This window comes from Erinaceus europaeus, chromosome 5 (genome assembly GCF_950295315.1).
Source record: "Erinaceus europaeus chromosome 5, mEriEur2.1, whole genome shotgun sequence".
Lineage (NCBI taxonomy): Eukaryota > Metazoa > Chordata > Mammalia > Eulipotyphla > Erinaceidae > Erinaceus > Erinaceus europaeus.
The window spans coordinates 123,974,694-123,994,947 of record NC_080166.1 but is presented as its reverse complement, the minus strand read 5'-3'; the positions used below and the strand labels follow the sequence as shown (position 1 = coordinate 123,994,947).

Here is a 20,254-nt window from a genome sequence, read left to right as displayed (position 1 = left end):
CCCTGAGCTTGCCCCTCATGGAGCTGTTTACACACAGGTTCCCGCAGCTCATCCCACAACAAAGGCCAGGCCTGATAGTCAAGGGCACTGAAGCTGCAGAGTCCTCAGTGACTCTCCCTCCACCTTTACCAATGAAGTTAAGAAGCATCAGTTGAAACACGATTTACTTTCAATGCTCTTCTCAAAAGACTGGCTCTCATTCATCCACCGAGGCAGGAAATGTCTGTGTGTGTGTGTGTGGGGGGGGGGTGGAGTTTCAGGGGCTGCATCCTCAGTACAGAATCAGAGAGAAAAGAGGGAGGAGAGAGAAGGGGAGAGGGGAGAGGAGAGAGGGAGGGAAGGAGGAAGGGAGAAAGAGAGGGGGAGAGAGAGAGAGAGAGAGAGAGAGGGAGAGGGAGAGGGAGAGAGGAGCACTGCTCAGCTCTGATTTATAGTGGTGCTGGGAATTGAAATGGAGGGCTCAGAGTCTCAGGCATGAAAGTCTTTTGCATAACTGTCATGCTATCTTTATTTCTTACAGCTAGGGTACGCATTTTGTACATTCTGGGATGTCAGAGGTGTTTTAAACAACAAGCAAATAGCTTTCTTTTATTTTCGGGAATGTTTTGTCTTCTGGTTGACCTTGAGGAGGCTCTTGAAGCTAAAAGTGTGGTCTGCAGCAGTTCAGACTCAACTCCCATCAGAGTTGTGTGAGTCCAGCATTCCTGCCCTAGTTCTTCTCAGTTGCCTGTTTTTGTTTGTTTGTTTGTTTTTGTTTTATTTTTTTTGCTTTAACTCCAGTGATGAGTTTTAAGGCCCAACAGGGGGTCCTGTTACTAAGGAGCTATTAAGAACAATGAACCCACTTTCTCTGACCCATCTTAGATGGAGCTAGACAGAATTATGTTAAGTGAGCTAAGTCAGAAAGATAAAGACAAATATGGGATGATCCCACTCATCAACAGAAGTTGAGAAAGAAGAACAGAGAGGGAAACTCAAAGCAGGATTTGACTGAATTTAGAGTAGGGCACCAAAGTAAAAACCCTGGGTTAAGGGTGTCGGTTTATGTTCTGCTTTATGGGGCTGGAGGGGGGATGGGTGTGGGGGTGGTATGGGACACAGTCTTTTGGTGGTGGGAATGGTGTTTATGTACACTCCTATTAATCTGTAGTCATATAAATAACTACTGAATTAATATGAGAGGGGAAAAATTGATCGAATGTCTCAAACTTTTTAATGCACAGACCATAGGCTAAATCTTTAATATGCTGACTCTTAAAAGCTTAGACCAGGGAGAACAGAAGAAACTGGTGGCACAGCTTTGATATAAATAATATCAAAGGACATAAATTATGGTGATGTTGAGTATGATACAGCAAATATTAACAAAGAGATTTTTCAAAGTTAACCCAATTGCCAAATAATATGATTATAGCAAGAACTATCTATTGCCTTCTTATACCCTAAGACAGCAGAAACCTCCCACTTCCTCTATAAAGCCTATATTTCCCCCAGTCCTGGAACCTCTGGAGTGGGGCTCACTTTCCTGCATGCTTCTCTCAAGTCATACTAAATAATATTGTACCTGCTGATCCCAACCTAATCAACGCAATCAATGAGTACTACCTCGGTATGTTTCACTTCAGACTGTGTCCAGAGACTTCAGGCATGGAATGTCACCTCTTCAGCCTCATTACCTGGCTGAGACCTTCCCTATCATAGGATTCTCTAATTCCATTCTAGGTGGTTCAAATCCCAACAAAGTCTCAATATCTAGACACAGACCAGATCCCATGAGTTAGAGCATATGTTCACATGTATCCCTAAATTAGGGCAAAATATATAACTGAAAGCAAAAGTACACAATAGTCTGCAGTGAGTCAGTATCAAGTTCATAATGAAATAGTGTCTACTTAGACTTAGATACCCTCCTCACCCATTTCCTATTATACCTCCCTCACTCACTCCCAAGCTATCCTTATCAAAGCAAGGACTGCAAAAGCTGAATAAGGGCAACAGACTGGCAGACTTTAATGATGCTCTTCAGTCACTATCAGGCCACCCCATCAGCAGGGGCCCTACTCGGGGAGTCCTGAGATTCCCAAACAGACATGATGGGCCTAGACCTCAAATAAATCCCTCTCTCCATTGTTACCGGTCGTCTCTATCAGGAACAACAAAACAAACCCCTTTGTGGACCCCCACAGGACCTTGCCCTCAACTTAGATCAACAACAGTAGAGAATGGCCCATCCTCTGAAGGGAGGCTGGACAACATACTCTATGCTCCACCTGAGGAAGATGAGTCCTGATATTGGGGCAGCTTGGAATGTCCACATGACCACAGAATGTGAGGTTGGATCTATAGGGATGCAGAGGTTACATAGGCTCCTAAGCTGAGTATGGGCCCCAGATCACATCAAATTGATGGGGTTTACAGTCAACAATATTTATACACCTTTCTCATATTTGGGAGCTACTCTCTTCCCAGATCCAAATTCTTTTCCTTTTTCCAGCCATGACATCATCTCCACAGACAATAACTAGGATCTACCCTATTTCAGATTTCAGGCTCAGGGGGAAAAAAAACACAACAAACTAGTATAGCCACAAGGCCTTTGGAATATAACTAAAATATGCCTACTAGCTATCTACAGAATGGAGATCCTCATCTCTTCATCTGCAGTATTCCAGCTTTTAGGTTCATGATTAGTTAACAACTTGCTTGGCTTTATATGTTAACTCTCTTTGCAGCCATTAGATTCCAGATGCTAGCACGATGCCAATCAGACTTCCCTGGACAGACGACCCCACCAATGTGTCCTGGAGCTCCGATTCTCCAGAACCTCACCCCACTAGGGAAAGAGAGAGATAGGCTGGGAGTATGGATCCACCTGCCAACACCCATGTTCAGTGCGCAAGCAATTACAGAAGCCAGACCTTCCACCTTCTGCATCCCACAATGACCTTGGGTCCATACTCCCAGAGGGTTAAGGAATAGGAAAGCATCAAGGGAGGAGATGGGATGTGGAGTTCTGGTTGTGGGACTTGTGTGGAGTTGTACCTCTTATCCTATGGTTTTTGTCAGTGTTTCCCTTTTATAAATAAATAAATGGGGAAAAAAGTGTGCAGAGAGACAGACAGATTTTTTTTTTTAATGTTTTGCCTCCAGGGTTATCTCTGGGGCTAGATGCCTGCACTATGAATCTACTGCTCCAGGTGGCTTTTTTTTTTCTCCCCATTCTTGACCAATTTTTTAAAATTTTTTGAATAGGACAGAGAGGTATTGAGAGAGGAGGGAAAGACAAAGAGGGGGGGAGAAAGACAGACACCTGCAGACCTGCTTCACTGATTGTGAAGTGACTGCCCTGCAGGTGGGGAGCCGGGGCTCTAATCAGGATCCTTGCTCAGGTCCTTGTGCTTTGCACTATGAGCACTTGACTTGGTGCATAACCGCCTGCCCCTCCATCTATTTTTATTAAGAGATTTTTAAGCATCTTAAAAAGCCAACATGTGTGTGTACAATGAAGTCACCTCCCTGCCCTTGTTCTGCTCCACACTCCTGAGTTATCTACCTTCCTAGCATTAAGCTCTCACACAGATCACATAAGTCCTGCCACCTTTGTGTGTGTGTGTGTGTGTGTGTGTGTGTGTGTGTGTGTGTTTGAGCTAAGTCGGAGACAATAAGTGAGAAATTATAGCAGAAACCACAGCAATCAAGAACACAGTAAATGAATTGAGAATATAGTAGTTTCCCTCCAGTGGCTGCCAAGGTGCTCGCTTCTTCCCAAGGAACTAAAGCAACAGTGGGGAGAGACATTCACTTCATCCAGTGACTACCACCTCCTGGCAGCTCCTGGAATGGTCTCCACCTCCAAGCTCACCTGCATCTATTCCGCCATCATCCTGCACAGTGATGAAGTGACTGGGGCAGAGCACATGGCCAAGGGCCTCATCCCCGCAGTAGTGTGAACGTGGAGCCTTTCTGACCTGGTTGTTTGGGACGGCCCTGGACAGTGTCAACACTGTCAACTTCAGGAGCCCGATCTGCAATCTGTGGGTTTGGAGGGAGTGGGGATGGGGATGCCCCTGGTAGCAGGGGCTGTACCTGCACGTGATCCCATCCCCTCTGTTGCCACCCCTGCTGAGGAGAAGGAAATGAAAGCAAAGAAAGGTGAGTTTGAAGATGGTGACATGGACTTTGGTTTCTTTGACTATGCCTCTTGTAACTTGTTCAATAAAGAAGTGAACTCCTAAACAAATTTTAGATATTAGAGTGGTCTGCTAGCAGAAAAATAGAAGCCAAGGGTCAAAGAAATCTAAACTGTAGGAGAGGGTATAAGAAACCATGAAGAAACCCAGAAAAAAGAAAAAAAGGGGGTTGGGCGGTAGCACAGAGAGTTAAGCTCACGTGCTGCGAAGTGCAAGGACTGGCGTGAGGATCCTGGTTCAAGCCCACGGCTCCCCACCTGCAGGGGAGTTGCTTCACAAGCGGTGAAGCAGGTCTGCAGGTGTCTATCTTTCTCTCCCCCTCTCTGTCTTCCCCTTCCCTCTCCATTTCTCTCTGTCTTATCCAACAACATCAACAGCAACAACAATAAAAAACAACGAGAGCAACAAAAGGGAAAATAAATTTTAAAAGATATATATATATAAAGAAAAAAACTAAATCAAGTGAGGATACTCTAAGAGAATCACAGGACAAGATGAAGATGGACAATACATCACAGGGATGGTAAGAAGAGGAGAGAAAGGGAGCGATTTCTTACTTTAAGAAACATTAGCTGAGAACTTCCCACGCGAAGAAGAGCTAGGCCTTCAAATCTAGGAAACTCTAAAACAAGCAACCAAGCAAACAAAACAAAACAAAACAAAACAGGAACTCAAACCTAAAGTCTTCAAAGCATATATTATTTAACATGGCAACAATCAAAGGTAAATAGAGGATTTTGAGAACGGTTAGAGGAAAGCAAAGATTCTCCTACATGAAGAATTCCTATCTCAGCTGAAACTCTAAAGGCAAGAAAAGACTGGCAGGATATATACAAAGTTTTGAACAGGGAAGACAAGCACCCAAGAATGTTCCATTCTGCGAGGTGATCAAAGTGGAAAGAATGAGGAGATTTCATACAAATAACAGTTAAAGGATTACCATTAACCAACTCCCACGCCTAGAAATATTAAAGTGATTGATAGACAATAAAAACATGGAATGACTTCATCACCAAGAAGTGTAAGGAGGATAATAAAACTCCAAGTGAAGACAAGGACCTTTCAACTCAGATGGCAGAACTGATGTCACCAAAGTGTAAGAGGACAGCAAGGTGGAGGGGAGGGTCAGTGCACTCCGGAAGGGCTGCTTTGCTGGTGGGTGTGGTGCAGTAGTGTCTACCAGAGAGGTGCTAGCCAAATGTCCTTTCCTCAAGTCTGTCTCAAGAAAGTAAAACTTACTTTTTCTCTACTAATGCTCAATGCTTGAACAGAGCTAAGTCTCCATCTCTGTTAACGTTGGGGAGAAAGTGAATCTTTCAGGTCACATTCAAAAGAGAGATTAAAGTTCCTCCTTCCCTCCCTCCTCCCCCCCCCCCAACTAGGTTGTTAAGGATTTTCTGTTTTTTAAGAGTGAATTAATAATTTATATTTCATCCTTTAAACAAAAGACCTTTTGTCCTTTTCTTAAATCATGATAGTCTAGAACAGTTGAATCTTCTCAAAATTAAAAAAAAAAACACCTACATATATGTGGGCTGAGCAGTGGTGCACCTGATTAAAATGCACAGGTTATGATGCACAAGGACCCAGGTTTGAGGCCCCTGGTCCCCACTTGCATGGGGAAAGCTTCATTAGTGGTGAAGCAGTGCTGCAGGTGTCTCTCTGTCTCTCTTCCCCTCTACCTCTCTCCCTCTTGATTCCTGGCTATCTCTATCCAATAAATAAATAAAAAGCTAGATACAATCTCATTGCATATGATGAAAATATTCAATTTAGCTTACAAAGTAGCCCTGAGACTATAATAATTCTGAAATGCATCTGTTCTTTTCAAAATCTTTTGAGCACCATTATTACTATAAAATAGTCCAATAGTTGCATGGCATACACATATATCCCCAAATCATGAAACATTAATGATCTAATAAAAAGTTTCAAGTTGTACCAACTGAAACTAAGTTTTCTATTCTGAGATTTAAGAATCTCTCTCTCCCTCTCTCTCTCTCTATATATATATGTGTGTGTGTATATATATATATGTATATATATATGTATATATATATTCTTTTTTTTTTACCAGAGCACTGCTCATCTCTGGCTTATGGTGGTACAGAGATTGAATTTGGGACCTTGGAGCCTCAGGCATGAGAGTCTCTTTGCATAATCATTATGTTATCTACCCCTGTAACCTATTTTTTTTAATTAAAAATTATTTACTTAAAAAAAGTTTTGCTACAAAAGAGTGGTTTCACTAATGCATACAAACTAAAAACACCTTGAGAAATTTAAGGGTCAATGAGCTAAAACTAAATATGAACAATTTTTTTTTCTATTATATGCTGTCAAAGACTTTGTCAACTTGAAAGGATTCACATTACCAAAAAAAAAAAAAAAAACCTGATACACTATTGGAGAAATGCAAACTGGTAGAGCCCTTATGGACAAGAGTATGGAAAGTCCTTAGACACATAAAAATGGAAATGCTTTCTGATCCAGAAACACACCCCTAGGCATATATCTAAAGGACACACATCTCTATGTTCATAGCTGCATTATTCACAAGAATAAAGGAGTGGAAGTAGCCTAAATGCTCAACAACAGATGACTGGATAAAGAAGTTATAGGATCAACAAAAAAGAAGTTATGGAGTCAGCGGAGAAGCAATTACAGAAGCGAGACCTCCCACCTTCACCTTCTGCACCCCATAGAGATCTGTGGTCCAGACTCCCAGAGGGATAAAGACTAGGGAAGCTGCCATTGGAGGGGATGGGATCTGGCACTCTGGTGGTGAGGACTGTGCGAACTGTATCCTTCTTATCCCACAATCTTTTATATCATTATTGAATCAATAATAACAATAAGACAAAGTTGAAAAATAAGAAAACACAAAGCAGAACTTGAACTGGAGTTGGTGTATTGCACCAAAGTAAAAGACTCTGCGGGTCGGGGGAGGGGATTCAGGGCCTGGAACTTGATGGCTGAGGAGGACCTAGAGGGGGCTTGAATTGTTAAACTGAGAAATTTTACCCATGTACTAACTGCTGTTTTTCACTGTTGATTGTAAACCACTAATTCCCCTCGATAAAGAAAAGAAAGCATGATGAACAAAAATCTAAAAGAAAAAAAAGGAGTTCTGGGATATGTAATAGAACACAGCTCAGAAACTAAAAAAAAAAAAAGTGAAGATTGCCTCATTGGGAACCAAATGGATGGAATCGGAGGTGATTATGCTAAGTGAATAAGTACGGGGTGGGGCGGGGTGGTAGCACACCTGGTTAGGTGCACATGCTCCCATGCACAAGGACCGTGTTTGAGCCCAGGGTCTCCACCAGCAGGGAGAAAAGCTTTGCAAGTGGTGAAGCAGGACTGTAGGTCTCTCTCTCTCTCTCTGTGTCTCTCTCTCTGTCTCCCCCTCCCTCCCTCTCTCTCTCTCCCTCTTTCTCTCTCTCTCTCTCCCACCCTCCATCTCTCTCTCCTCTCAATTTCTGGCTCTCTATCCAATAAATAAATGAAAAATAATACAAAATTATTTTTTTAAAAATAAGTAAAGGGGTGAAAAACAGTAATTGAATGGCTTCACTCACATGTGGGCTATAGATGTCTAAAATGAATGAACTTCCAAAATCAAAGGTGACTAAACTGTCTCTTGGACTGTGAGAACTATGGTGGGTATGGGGTGGGGGAGAATTTTGGTGGAAACGTACCTTGGAACCCCACCTCTCTGGAGCCCTGCTCCACTAGGGAAAGAGAAAGACAGGCTGGGAGTATGTGTCCTGGAGCTCCAATTCCCCAGAACCCCGCCCCAGTAGGGAAAGAGAGAGGCAGACTGGGAGTGTGGATCAACCTGTTAACTCGGGGAAGCAATTACAGAAGCCAGACCTTCCACCTTCTGCATCCCACAATGACACTGGGTCCATGCTCCCAGAGGGATAAAGAACAGGGACACTTCCAATGGAGGGGATGGTATAAGGCTCTGGTGGTGAGAATTGTGTGGAACTGTACCTCTCTTATCCTATCGTCTTAAATTATTAGGTCAATACAAAAAAAAAGAACTTTGATTGAGGGTGTGGTGACTCACACACAACAGTGTTTTGTGTGTGTGTGTGTGAAAGGATATCTCTAAAATCCTGTAAGTCTGTAAAACACTGTTAAATTTCCAATAAAAATGAGGGGAAAAAGTCACCGAAGGAGAGTCACCTTACCAAATGAAAATGACAATAGTAAGCGCATGTGGTGCAAAGCGCAAGGACTGGCGTAAGCATCCCGGTTCGAGCCCCCGGCTCCCCACCTGCAGGGGAATTGTTTCACAGGCGGTGAAGCAGGTCTGCAGGTGTCTGTCTTTCTCTCCCCCTCTCTGTGTTCCCCTCCTCTCTCCATTTCTCTCTGTCCTATCCAACAACGACACCATCAATAACAACAGTAATAACTACAACAATAAAAAACAACAAGGGCAACAAAAGGGAATAAATAAATATTTTTAAAAGTTTAAAAAAAGAAGGAAAATGACAATAGGTTACCCACTCTAGTGTTTTTTTTAAATTTTTATTATCTTTAAATTTTTAATTAATTATCTCAGTGAGAGATAAGGGGAAACCAGCACAATGCTCTATTATGGGCAGTGTCAAGGACAGAGCCCCAGCCCCAGGTTTGCAAAGTGTATGCTACTGATCCATCTCCCAAACTTCTTCTTTATTAGCTGAGAGACAGGGACAAAGAGCTCAGAATTTCCAGAAACTTACTCACTCTTCTGTAAGGTATCTATCATCTGTCTGTCTGTCTATCTACCTATCTATCTGCCATTCTGTTTTTGTTTACTGAGTACAGTATCATTTTCTTTTTAGAAAGTAAATGCCTATTGACTGCTCTTCTCCTTGGGCAGTATCTACTGAGTATGGACAACTCAGGCTGCTTCTCAACTTCCTCTACTTCTAACTACAAATTACAATTTCAAAAATTGACATTACTTTCTTCTTTTTCATTGTCTTCACCTTTGTGCCTTAACCCCTTACACGAAATAATTTTACTGTCCTTTGAGTGAAATCTCAAAAAGAGGTCAGAGTTAAATGTGCACACAGAGTTTGTCATCTTGAGGACCAGAGGCATTAATTTCATTGTACCTATGGGCTGTGTTTTGAGGACAACCCCAAACACCAACCTCACTACTTCTTAATTCCAGGACACTTTGCAGACCTTGAAGTTCAGAGCTGAAGGGAAAGGTCAAGAGACTCAGCCAATAGAAATTAAACATGTTCTTAGGTGTTTGACAAGAAGCGTGGGCTACTTTTCTTGGTGGTCTGAATTTTTCTTCTCCTTCTACTTAACATGTGGGTTTCTTGCATGATCACCATCTGTGGTCCTGTAGTCTCAGGGGTGGGTGGAAGGGGATTGAAAGGTTTCAGAATGCCTCTTTTAGACTTGAATTTGTCATACTAAAAATAATAGAATATAAACTCCAGGTTAACATATTCCCTTGGTTCTATTAGTGAGAACTTGTTTCACTATAAAACTTGACAAAGTTAAAAGCAACCAGAAGATTCTGAGTGCAGACACTCTGCCAACACTGGCTGACTGCAGGCTAACAAGCACAGACTTTTTTTTTTTTTTTTTAGTATATACCCGGAAGAATGTCTTATTTTTTTCCTTCAAGTGAAGTGATTTTCCCTAATAAGTACAAACAATAAATATACAACATGCTGAAATCCATATGTCTCGGATCTATTTTTTAACGAAACAAAGTTATTTAAGTTTCCTCACTGAACAACAGCTGCCAGCTTCATTTGGAAGTGTTAAAAATAGCCCAGTCGTCACACATTTCCCTATATTTGTCCTGGCATCTGTCTTCCAGCTATAAAGCAGTTGAATTCATCTAAATAAGAGTTGAAAGAAGAGTCTGAACCTCATTTTTATCTACAACTGAGCTGGGTCTGATATTAGCATCCTGTTCAGTGGTCTTGAAATGCATTTTGGGGTATCTACTGACTGAGGGAGGAGGTCCAATGTCTTTCTCTTCCAAATTTTAGGAAAAGCAAGCAAGGCAAGAGGTTCAGCCACCTGTGTCTTGGGGATTCCTTTGTTTCCCAGTGGATGTTTGACTTGGCTGTTTTACTCATATGACTTGAGACCTACCAGAGAGAGGCTGAACCTTAGACAGGATGATCTTACAACTCAAGAGTCCTAACTGAGTACTTTAGAAGACTGGGGGTGGGCGTGGTGGTGTACTTCATCGTCCCATCTGAATAAAAGGGACAAATGTGTTTTCAGAGCAAAATGGGGTGTATGGTCAACCTAATAAAGCAGTGGCTGCAGGGGTGGGGGTAAGGTACTACAGTCAGAACTTGCTAAGAGGGAGTATTGTAGTTTGAAATATACCAAGCTAGGCTACTGCCCCTGATAGGGAGAAGGAAGACTGAGAAGTAGTATCTATGAGAACAGTGTATTTACTTATTTATTACCAGAGCCCTGCTCAGCTCTGGTTTATGGTGGTGCCAGGGATTAAATTTGGGACTTCAGAGCTTCAAGCATAAAAATTATCTGCATAGCCACTGTGCTCTCTCTCCAGCCCCTGGAGACGTATTTCTCGACTATTTCAAAGCCCATACCTGTGTTGTTGAACACCCTAGTCTTCCTTTAATGTTACTTGATTTGCAAAGTGAAGTCAACACTGGATTAACTCAAAGCTGGGGTCCAGGAAGTGTCTCAGCAATAGAGTGCTTGCCTAGCAAGAGGGAGACCCTGCCTAGCAAGAGCAAAACCTTGTGTTCGATGCCTGGGAACGATATGAGGGAGCAACAAAGACAAAAACAAGTGGAGCTTCATGGATGGTGGAGGGATGCTCTTGCATTATTTTATTTTTATATTATCTTATTTATTTATATTTATTTATTTATTTATTGCAACCTGGCTTATCACTGTGGCTTGGTACCTGCACATCAACTCAATCATTCCTGGTGGCCACCATTCCCTAAGACTCCAGAATTGTTGGCTAGATCACAGAGAGTGTGCTTTCCTACAGGGAGCCCCAAGTCTGCATGGTGACTCCCCCAATTCATTCCATTCTCTCTTAGCCTCTTATGAAGACCATGTTCATATACACCAACAATGAGAAATGAGGCAACCGCCCTCAGAACAACCTAACTGGGCTTTAGCTGTCTAAACATTTTCAACTATATCCGTGACTACTTAGGACTGTCATTTTCTACTTTGCTTACACAGCCAGAACGAGGTGGCAAAAATGACTATTTGTAATAAGACAAATCAAAATAGGCTAAGTATCACTGGTTCCTGGCACCCCAGCCTCATCATTCAGGCTTTTCCCAGCCCTTGTCTTTGTAAATTTGCTGTAATAAATCTGGTTTCTGAATTAAATCACAGCATACCCCAGAGAGTTGCATCCCAATATAGCAAGAGACTGTGTGCTTATCTGAAGGTGTATCTTGTGTTTCATAAATGCAACATATATCCAGGAACATTCAAAGTATTTGAAGCTGTGAGCTATATGCATCTTGGCTGTTCTGGACTCTGGTCATGTCAGTTACCCTTCCTTCCTTCCTTCCTTCCTCCCTTCTTCCCTCTCTCCCTCCCTCCTTCCTCTGTTTTGTTTATTTATTTGTTTAATGGAAGAGAGATACAGAATGAAAGAGAGAATGAAACCAGAGCACTGCTCAGCTCTGATTTATTGTGGTGCTGGGGATTGAACCTGGGATCTCAGAGCCTCAGGCACGAAAGTCTTTTTGCACAACCATTATGCTATCTCCCCAGCCCTGTATCAGTCCTTTTTCTAGCATCCCACGGAGGGAGTCTGACATGGGAAATCTGCCACCGCATCAAGTGAGCTGTGTTATTTTTATGGATGAACACTATTTTTGTTTTCCATTAGCAAGCGGAATCTTTCTTGAAAGCAAGAAACCGGCAATGTTATTTTTTTAGGTGGATATACTACATTAATTTGATCTTAAGGGATCCAAGGACTTTCAGTGGACTCTCCTGAAGAAAGTGAGCTTTGTGCCACTCCTTCTGTCTGAGCCTGACTTTAAAATGAAAGCAGTCCAGGTCCCAAAGCAGTTCATGTTATCTGAAAGGTAGTTTTACAAAGTTTTTTCACTGCCTTATTATTATTATCATTATTATTCCTTTTTAGTCTGGAAAAGACACTCAGAGACTAGCCAACATGCCAGTTTTCAGAATTTCTTCTGAAATCTAAATCCCACAGAGGATACTTAAACTCTGAGTAAGACATAGGGAACCAGGTCTTATCATGGCTACTTTGGGAAGAGGTTATCTAGGAACTATTTCAACAAGCTACTTTTCACATTAGTGCATCAATTCCCAGCTTTGTTTGAAACAATGGCTTGCTGTTATAACCACTTCGCTGGACTTTTCAAGCCAAGAAAGGAGAGTAGAGAGACTGGTAGAGCAAAGACTTTTCACATGCAAGTCTTGAACTCACACAGTAGGATGGCCCAAGGAATGCACTATGCAAACACAAGCTCTGTTGGTGCCTTAAAAGAGTAAAACAATCAGGGGCCATATGTACTTCAGGTGGAAACACATCTCTAAACACTCAGAAAAGATGGCTTTCGCTCAATGTGCAACATTTATCTACATGCAAATTGACCCAGCAACAATACCCAGCACTTACATGAAATGACTCCTTGTCAACCACAAAGTTCAAGATAAAGATCTCTGATGTTAAACACAGCATGCCGAAGCAAGTCTCTATTAACTAAGCATCTTGTAAATAACGCTTATCTTCAAAGGCACAAACACAGTACCCACTTCCAGGTAAATAGTAAGCGCTGAGGAACAACTGTGTTGAATCAATTTATGACCCTAAACATTCTTCCCTCTGAAATATATTTTAACACTTTAATTGAATTGACCATGGCTTCACTGAGCTAATCAAAGGCACTTCCTATCTCTAAGCTAATTTTGTTTCCATTCAGATGACCTGTGCAACACAAGTAATTTGAAACAGCAGATGCAGTGGCTCAACAGAACATAGTTTTGCATAGAATGGCTAGTTATGAGCAAATCCATGTTATTCTGAAGCATCATTTATTATAGGACAACAAAGTACCAGTAAATGTAAACATCTGAATCTTAGCTATGTAACTTTTTGTTTCTTCTTCTAGTTTTCTTGTTAATGTAATACTACATTTAAAGGTTCCCCAAATAATGTAAGTTAAACCACCAAGTGGAAAATTATTAATCCTCATTGTTTACATTTGTACATGCGTCATTTATAATTCTTCTAGGGCTGGGGAGGTAGTGGGGTGGTTATGTGTAGGACTTCATGCCCGAGGCCTTGAGATCCCAGCTTCAATCCCCAGCACCACTGGGAACCAGAGCTGAGCAGTGTCATGGTCTTTCTCTCCTTAGATCTTTCTCTCTGTAGCTCTCTCACTAACATAGCAATAAAGAAAAGATATAAAAGATTCTTCATATATGAACATCATATACAACATTTTATAATCGATGTGTATTTGGCTGCTCATGACACACAGAGATAAAGTACATGGTTTCTGGAAGCACTGAGATTTGGCGTATATGGCAGCCCTGTCACTCACAAGCTGTGTCACCTCCCTGTGTCTTTACTTTTTTTTGCCTCCAGGGTTATCGCTGGGGCTTGGTGCCTGCACTAGGAATCCACTGCTCCTGGAGGCCATCTTTTTTTCCATTTTGCTGTTGTTGTTGCTTTTATTGTTACTGTTGTTCTTGCTGCTGCTGTTGTTGGAAAGGACAGAGAGAAATTGAGAGAAGAGGAGAAGACAGAGAGGGGGAAAGAAAGATAGACACCTGCAGACCTGCTTCACTGCATGCGAAGTGACCACCACCACCCCCCCACAGGTGGGGAGCCGGGGGCTCAGACGGGATCCTTGCGCCAGTCCCTGTGCTTCAAGCTATGTGTGCTTAACCTGGTGTGCTACCACCTGGCCCCTGTCTTTACATCTTATTCTTGGGAGGGGGACACAGCAGCTCCTACATCAGAAAGCTGGTGGACACCGTCTCTGCTATCTAGTTAAGTACTCAACAGAAGGCGCTGCCATTATCATCACTGGACAAAGCTAGGCATGATCAGGATTGCTTTTGAGAACTATGGTCATTGCTGTAATGTAGACAGTGGGTCAAGGGACTGTAGAAAAAGCCGGGGTCAAAAGATCAGTGGGGGAGTTAAGTGAGAAAGAACATGGAATGAAGCAGTCACACCGAGGGGATGGCTTAGATATGAGGAAGAGGTCCACAGAAAACCTAAAGACTGCGCTGTTTGAATGATAGAGGGATGATGGTGAGTAGAATTGGTCAAAGACGATGTATCTAAGGTCAGACTTAGGACCAGTAACATCTCCACACATTCAGGTGACTGAAAGAGCTAAGGAAACGCAAGTGAAGAAGGCAGATGGGGTCGCTGGGAGAGGGTAGAGTCTAGGGCTGTGCTTCTTTCTCCCCCCTCCCATAGCAGAAGCTTAGTGGCTACTCAGGAATCACTTAGTGGACAGTGAGATGAAGCAGTACTGGAAGGCCCCTATCATGGCCAGGAAAACCATTCTGAATTCATGGGGAAACCATGAAGACACAGTCTATGTTGAATGAAGACTGGTTCAGGGTTGGTGGAATAGCTCACCTGGGCAGTGCGCTGCGTCGCCAACGTGCGTGACCTAGGTTCAGAATTGACTCCTACTGCATTGAAGGAAGCTTCAGTGCTGTAGTCTCTTTCACTCTCTCTGCTTATCAGCCTCTGTCTCTATAAAACAAATCAAATTGATTTTTTAAAAAAAAATACTTGCCTATTGAATTTTGTTAAGTAGGAAGTAAATGAATTAGTGGACTTGGGCCCTGATGTTGCCTTCTGAACCCCCTTTTGTTTCTGCATCCTGATTTCTTCACTTATAAAATAGCGCTAAGGATGTTAGCAACTGAAGGAAGAAACATATTTTTAATTTAAGAAATTATTGATTTTATTGGATAGATACTGAGAAAAATTAAGGGGAAAGGAGAGGTAGAGAGAGAAACAGAGAGACACCTGCAGCCCTGCTTCACCATTCATGAAGCTTTCCTCCTACACATGTGGACCAAGGCCTTGAACCCAGGTCTTTGTGCACTGTAATGTGCACATTTAACCAGGTGTGCCACTGCATGGCCCCAGGAAATTCTTATTAAGACATGGCTAAGAAGTGTTAATACTGGGGAAGAATGGGCAATTATCCAAATCCTAAATCAAAGGAAAAGTAATCTGAGATTTTATTTTTTAACTTTTATTTATTTATTTATTATTGGATAGAGACAGAAAGAAATTGAGAGGGGAGGGGGGAAATAGAGGAGAGAGAGAGAGACACCTGCAGCCCTACCTTACCACTTGTGAAGCTTTCCCCCTGCAGGTGGGGACCAGGGGCTCGAACCTGGGTGCTTGCACATTGTAATGTGGGCGCTTAGCCAGGTGCACCACCACCTGGTCCCTTTCATTTATTTTTTAATGTATTTACTATTTATTGGATAGAGACAGACAGATATCAAGATGAAATGGGGAGGCAGAGAGGGAGAGAAATAGAGACACCTGCAGCCCTGCTTTACCACTTATAAAGCTTTTCCCTTACAAGCAGGGATGGGGGCACTTGTACCCAGGTCCTTGCACGTGGTAGCATCTGTGCTCAACTAGGTGTACCATCACCTAGCCCCTGATATTTCATATATATTCTAAACTATTATTTTTATATCTATCTAAAGTTTCCTCTTACTTCTGTTTGCCATAAACAAACGAGGTGAAATGCCAGCTCCCCCAAATTTACACAGGAAAACTAAATTTGTATAAAAGCCTTACTATGTCAAGGAAAATCCCACTAGATTTTGAGAAAAGAAATTGAACAATGAAAGACTCTTCCTATTTACGAAGAAGAAAACATGACACCTGTTAGCCAGGTTTTACATTTTGCCTCCAAATATCCTTTTGTGATGATGTATTATTTTTTAAAACCTATTATTATGAAAAAGTTAAATGGATTAAAATATCGAGCATACAGAAAAGTTCATATTCTATTGATTGGGCAGAATTTTAAGTAATTAGCAATATCTGTACTGGGAAGATGGTATAGTGACTATGCAAAAGACCGGGTGTGTGGACTCTGACTTAGATGTTTTGCTCTGTAGTGTCACACATGGAAACACTTACAAAACTGCACAAAAATAAATGGCAGGTCCTCCCCATTTTTTTAAATGAGAAAAAATACCTAATCCTTCAAAATTAGATATTCTCCTTTGATTTTATTTGTAATCAAAATATTTCTCTGGAAGTATTTTTCTGTAGTCTTAATTACCCAATTAAGCATGTCCTCATGGGACTTTTATGTAACCACTACATGATAATCCTGTAAATGGCAAAGGTTTAATATGGAATCAAACTAAGCTATTAATTATATGCCTAAGGTAAAGGAAGTCGATGTCTCTTTTTTTTTTTTTCATACTTCAAATTGGCAAAATGGTGGTTACTCGTCTACTTAGGCAGGAGAAAAGAGTCAAGTTAGAAAAGTTAGGATGAAGTCCTTGTTTTTTTTTAAAGACTTTATTTATTTATGAGAAAGACAGGAGGAGAGAGAGAAAGAACCAGATGTCACTTCAGTACATGTGCTGCCGGGGACCGAAATCAGGACCTCATGCTTGAGTGTACAATGCTTTATCCACTGTGTCACCTCCTGAACCACAAGGATGAAGTACTTGAAACTTTGCTACTTGCTTACAGGAAATAAAATATTACTCTTTTACTTAAAATGCCATCACTGGGCAAACTTTGAGGAGCCATATCATTTCTGACCTCTTGACACTGTATCTGATCTAAACTTGAAAATGCTCCCCTGCACTTTCATGCATATCTAAAGAGCGGACTATGAAAAGTAGAAAAAGGCAGTGTTCAGTGAGCACACATTGTCAAAATAGTTAAGTACAGTGGCTAGGGAGACAGCATAATGGTTATGCAAAAGAATGTCTTGCCTGAGGCTCTGAGGTCCCAGGTTCAATCCCTAGCACCACCTTTAGCCAGGGTTGAGCAATGTCCTGGTCTGTGTACCTTTCTTTAATCTCTCTCTTGCATTAAGATAAATAAGTATATGGGGGCCAGGTGGTGGTGCACCTTGTTAAGTGCACACACTACAGTGCACAAGAACCTCGGTTTGAGCCCCTGGTCCCCATCTGTAAGGGGAAAGCTTCATGAGTGGTGAAGAAGGGCTGCAGGTATCTCTCTGTCTCTCATTCTCTCCTCTCAATTTCTCTCTGTCTCTAGCCAAAAAAAATATATATATTTACATATATATATATATATATTTACATATATATATATATATATATATATATATATGACAGAGCACTCTTTTGCAATCAAATGGCAAAGGTGAGAAAGTGTTCACTCTAAATTAGAAATAAAAGAGACATGCAAATATTTTTCTTTAGGTGGGTTACCATGAAATAATAACCTACAGAATATAGATGGCAAGAATTTCATATAAGATCATCTTTAAGAGGCAAAAAAATCCTTTATTTTATTATTTTTTTTTTGGTGACTTTAAATACTATTTAGATCTTTGAATACTACAAAAAAGTAGTCTTCTCTCCATTTACACAAGGAGAAAAATCCAGTTTGGAGTTTCTGCTTTTGGGGAAGCAGACAGGGTGAATTCTTCAAATTCTTCAGACACAAAGTTAGGAAAAGTGCAAAACTTGCCAAGTAGGACTAAGTTGTGGATTTATATTTCCTTATCTTCTGCTGGTAGACACTGTGTTTTATTATTTTAAAAGAAACACTGATAGAAGACCCAAAAATGTTCCTTTCATCTTTTAGAAACACCATGAATCTTTCCCCTTAAATTATATTTGAGTCAACATTTAGTCAAATAAGCTTCAAGGATGCTATACTGCTTAGTCAAACAAAAGCTCTATTTCCTCTATCAACATTTTCTTTACTTCGAAGCAGAGGATATGAGAGCCTAATAGTTCCCACAGTTTCTGACATTTTCCCCCTAAGAATCCTTGGACCACTACAAGTAAAAAGTCCTAAGGCAGGGAGTCGGGCTGTAGCGCAGCGGGTTAAGCGCAGGTGGCGCAAAGCACAAGGACCGGCATAAGGATCCCGGTTCGAACCCCGGCTCCCCACCTGCAGGGGAGTGGCTTCACAGGCGGTGAAGCAGGTCTGCAGGTGTCTATCTTTCTCTCCTCCTCTCTGCCTTCCCCTCCTCTCTCCATTTCTCTCTGTCCTATCCAACAATGACAACAACAATAATAACTACAACAATAAAACAACAAGGGCAACAAAAGGGAATAAATAAAGAAAATAAATATTAAAAAAAAAAATTAAAAAAAAAAAGTCCTAAGGCATTATAGAGAGACTGTTATCCACATGATGCAAAAAGGTGCATTTTAGTCAATGAATATTACAAGAAAGGCCCAACTTCAGCTATCTGATATATGCATTATTACAAAGCATCCTGAGGCCTTGTTAGTTTTATCATGAGAGCAGTAGTATGAGAATACTATTAGGTGATGCACTGCACAAATAACAGATCACACACACTGAATTTTTTACAAATTTTTCAAATTATCTTTGTATTAATTTATTGACTAGAGATAGCCAGAAATCAAGTGTGAAGGGGAGAGGGAGAGAGAGAGAGAGAGAGAGAGAGAGATGCCTGCAGGTTGTGGTAAAGCCCTGCTTCACCATTCACAAAGCTTTTCCCCTGCAGGTGGGGACCCGGGGCTGGAACCTGGGTCTTTGTGCAGTGTGACATGTGCGCTCAACCAGATGCGCCACCACCCAGTCTCTCCCCATACTCGATCTCGGATAAGTGAACTTTTAAATTCAAAAACTCCCCTATTCTCATCATGGAGGACAAGTCAGAAAGGTTAATTAGCCTTTTTAACTTCGTGACTACGGAGAATCAGCAGCCTCACATGTAGGTCTTCAGATTCGGCAGCAAGAGGCGCAGTGCTGACTCCCAACTCTGGGCATTTTGAAATTCATGATAGCTCAGAGTTTTCCGTGACGTATAACTAATTTTAATCTGTTGGAATATACGTGACAAAATATTTTTGGTTCAGTATAAAAAGATTTATTGATAACAGCTAGAGCCATTATCTTTCTCTAACAAGGAGATAGATAACTAAAGAATGCAAAGCAAAAGCAGGATTGGAGAAAAATATTTGCAACCTCAGTTCTCATTAAAAAGATCCTACTCTGCTGTGTGTGACCCAGGTTTGAATCTGATCCCCACCCCCGGAATTGGAGGAAGCTATGGTTTCTTTCCTCTCTGTCTCTCTCTACTTCAAAAAGTCAATCTAAAAGGGTGAAGCTCTAGTGACAACAACAACAACAACAAAGTTTTATTCTTTCAACAATTCTAAATCTAGTAATAAATTCTAGGGAAAAAAAAATCAGAGAGGGGCCAGGCAGTGAGTGGCACACCTGGTTAAGCACACACATTACAATGTGTAAGGACGTGGGTTTAAGCTCCTGGTCCCCACCTACAGGGGGAAAGCTTCAGGAGTGGTAAAGCAGGGCTGCAACTGTCTCTCTGTCTGTTTTCCTCTCTATCTCTCCCTTCCCTCTTGATTTCTGGCTGTCTCTATCAAATACGTAAAGATAATAAAAAACGAAAAGATATGTATTTTTTAAAAATCAGAGTTGTGCCAAAAGCATTTACCACTTAAAAACCAAGTAAAATAAATTTTATTAAAATATAACCCAGTATGCTGGAAATATCTTAACATGTAATCAGTGTAAGAATTAATACCTGAACCATTTTTGTGTGTGTGTGTGTGTGTTGCCTTTGGAAACTGATATGCTCTTTGTGATTAAAATCATCTCTGTTCTAATTAGCAACAATTTTAGTGCCCATGTTGCTAGTGGTTACAACAGTGAGTAGTGAAACTACAGACACTTTCAGATCAAGGAAATCATTAATAATATATTCAAATTTAAAAAGAGGTTGTGCAGCATATGTATAATGTAATTCAAACTGTATGCTTTAAAAATTAATGACAAGAGGGGGAATAAAACAGAAAGAGTATATACCAAAATGTTTACAGTGTTA

At 41.2% G+C, this 20,254-nt stretch overlaps 1 protein-coding gene across 3 annotated transcripts in view; it reads right to left on the bottom strand.

The window, feature by feature from the left end:
* PRICKLE1 (prickle planar cell polarity protein 1) overlaps positions 1-20,254 on the bottom strand; it is a 131,481-nt gene that overhangs the window by 46,225 nt on the left and 65,002 nt on the right. For 2 of the 3 annotated variants that reach the window (XM_060191748.1, XM_060191753.1), the window contains exon 1: positions 14,809-14,928. The exons of the other annotated variant lie outside the window; for it this stretch is intronic. The gene's annotated coding sequence lies outside the window, so the exon portion shown is untranslated. Of the gene's footprint in view, positions 1-14,808; positions 14,929-20,254 lie in introns of those variants that run through there. 3 annotated transcript variants of the gene reach the window in all.